A 2,819-nucleotide genomic window follows, 5' to 3' on the forward strand; every position below is an offset into this window, starting at 1 on the left:
ATGCTGATGGGGCTGGGCAGCTTCAAGCTTGCCTTAGCAAAGCAATTCGTTATGTTGGCACCTTGTTAGGAAGCACGTACTATCTCTAAGAACAAGTGCAACAGGAATGCTTCTTGAGAGAACCACAGCAGAACAAGTGGCTTTCAGACTTTCTTTAGGATTTGCAGAGCCCTCTGTGGTTTTTAGCAGAAACACTGCCTCCTTTGTAGCAAGCACAAGCCTAACAACATGCTTCCTTTTCTGAGCAATCCTGTAGAAACACTCTATAGGCCCTAAGCTGAAGGATACTAAAAGAAATGTCCATCTAAAACAAGAAACAAACACAAGAGGCCTCACAAGAACACAACTGCAGTGGCTCACACCAAAGATTTGTTTAGCCCATGCTGCCCAGAGTACTGTCCCAGCTTCCGAACACTTTTAACAGGGATTTTCTCAGCCTGATGTGGTCCGTTTATTTGGTAACTCTCAACAGAGTTCTCTGTTAAGTATTCCTCCTCTCTTGAGCTAGAACTGTTTTGCATTCACAACATCCTTTACCTAGCAGTTGTGCCAGGGCATGGAAAAACAGCTAGTTAGATTTGATTAACCAGGTTCCTGCATTGGTTGAGACAGCAAACAGTTGGTACCTATCCCTTACACAGGCTGAAGCATCAGAGCCTACCTAGTTCCTTGCAGTGGCTGTACTCCAAGTCTTTGATCATGCTTGTTGTCCTCTTTGAACCTTTTCCAGTTCTTCGGTATCCTTTTGGAGATGACAGGCTCCAAACCTGCATTGCAGTGTTTTAAGACATAGGTGAGTCATCTTTATATCATACCAAGTTAGCTCACTGTATTAGTTAGCTTTTTAAAGTGTATTAACTACTTAGCTTTACCCTTGAAAAGAGATGATGTCTCATCTTATTTCACACATGTTCATCTAACAGCACTAATCTGCTTCCCAAATGATGGCATTACCTGCAGCCAAGAGGTTGGATCCTATCATCAGTTATTTTGTGCAGTGCAACAAATCAGTGCCAGACTTTGAGGATCTTCCCGAATCAGGATCTAGCAGCAGGGAGGGGAAAACACAAAAACCACACATGCTACCCCAATAAGTTGAAATGAGCAAATCCTACTGAAATGTCATTCAGATGTTGAAGACTCTCCTCTACACCTGTGCTAGCGTTAAGAGCACAGAATGTAATCAGCAGTATCAGATAGTTTCTTTCAAGTTCCCCACCTCAAGTATGAGAAACTGTAGGAGTCCTCATATAAATAGTATACACTACAAATCTCACTTCAGAGAAAGCCAGATTTGGTTAGTTGCATCTAAAATTTAATGTTAGAGAGAAAGACTAGTCATTCAGTCTCTCTTTAAAGAAGTGTTTTTTCTTCTTTCCTTGAGCTCTTCCTAAACAAGAAATTTTTTTTTTTTCCAAGAGGTTTCTTGTGGCTCGACCATAAGTGTTCAGTGGGAGTTTGCTAGTTTTATGTATTTGAAGCAATTAACACTTGTTTTGCAAAGACCACCTGTTGGCAATTCTAATGCTTATTTCTGCTTATTGGGGGCAGCTGGAAAGATACCAAACAGAACAGCAAGAAAAAGCAAGATTAGTTCTATAACCATTATTAGCCTAGAATTACATTTTCCAGCCACTTCTTTGGCTTGAAAAACCTTTTACCAACTGCTAATACCAATATGAGTAATTTTTAACTCAGATTTAAAAAAAAAAAAAAAATTTTAGCAACACAGGACCAAAGATTTGTCTATTTTGCACTCTTGTCCATGCAAGAGATAACAAGTATTTGTTCCCACTGCTTGTGTCCTCCTTGCCTGTTCCTTTTGTTTGCTCGTCTTACATCAGGAGAGTCTCAGGATTCACTTCCTCTGGTGGCCTGCCAAAGCTCAAATTAGTAAGCAACAGGAAGCTGTCAGAGATGCATTTATAGGGCCAGGCCTTCACTCACAGGATGGCTTCTAGCATGGAGTACAGTATCTGCGAGGACTAACACATGTAGTTTGTAGATGCAATTCACACAACTCAGAGCCCAGCCTAAAAATACTTACAAAGAAGCAACTTGGTGCTGAAGTGACAACTGATATTTGTGCTCCTTGAATTAATTAAGTGAATAAATTATGCTACTTCCAAAATTATCTCCCCTGCTTATGTACTGCAGAAGTACTTACTAGGGCAATGCACAATCCCACACAGATGTATGGACCCTTGGAGAAGGCACAAGGAATCTCTCACAGACTGCATGGCTTCCCACCAGTCAGATCAGTCACAGAGTCACTCTAATCTCATTTTCTCTGCATATCGTCGCGCAGCGCAGCAGGCAGGTATACATAATTGGGCTAATCATGATTTTTTTTTTCAGCTGCTTATAGCAACAAGAGGCTACAGCAGTGTACTGCCTTCAAAGGAGTCTTTACACTGCACCATAGTGCTCTGGCTTTTAATCCTTCATGTGGATATGGGTGCAGTTACCAAATGCCTGATTGCTTTGGGCTGCAGAAGGTTGAGAGGCTGTCCAAAGATTTGAAGTCCAAAGTATCTCCTCCAACTGCTTCCCTCAAAAACCAGCTCTTCTTGAAAGATCCATTTCTGGGAGCAGTTAGGGTCAATAAATCTGTTAGTTTATTTTAACAGCAGGGTGGATACTTCCCTTAGAGATTATATTTCAATCCTTTATCTTATTAAGGGAAGATGTGTTTTGTCCATTAATCCAGTTAGCTTTAGTGGATTAATAAGATTGGGCTTGTTCTGTTTCAGGAAGCACACAAATAGCAGTCAAGCATAATTAAACCTAAACTTAAGTAATGCTAGTAACAAGCATGC

The 2,819-nt window shown here is 40.8% G+C and overlaps 1 protein-coding gene across 2 annotated transcripts in view; it reads right to left on the reverse strand.

The window, feature by feature from the left end:
• The window catches only part of P4HA1 (prolyl 4-hydroxylase subunit alpha 1), a 40,486-nt gene extending 38,850 nt beyond the window's left edge, over window positions 1-1,636 (reverse strand). The window contains exon 1 of one of the 2 annotated variants that reach the window (XM_030487725.1): window positions 662-1,636. The gene's annotated coding sequence lies outside the window, so the exon portion shown is untranslated. The remainder of the gene's footprint in view (window positions 1-661) is intronic. The other variant, XM_030487722.1, reaches the window with a different exon arrangement.
• Between the last annotated feature and the right edge of the window lie 1,183 nt (window positions 1,637-2,819).

The sequence above is a fragment of the Strigops habroptila genome, chromosome 5, assembly GCF_004027225.2.
Source record: "Strigops habroptila isolate Jane chromosome 5, bStrHab1.2.pri, whole genome shotgun sequence".
Taxonomy (NCBI): Eukaryota; Metazoa; Chordata; class Aves; order Psittaciformes; family Psittacidae; genus Strigops; species Strigops habroptila.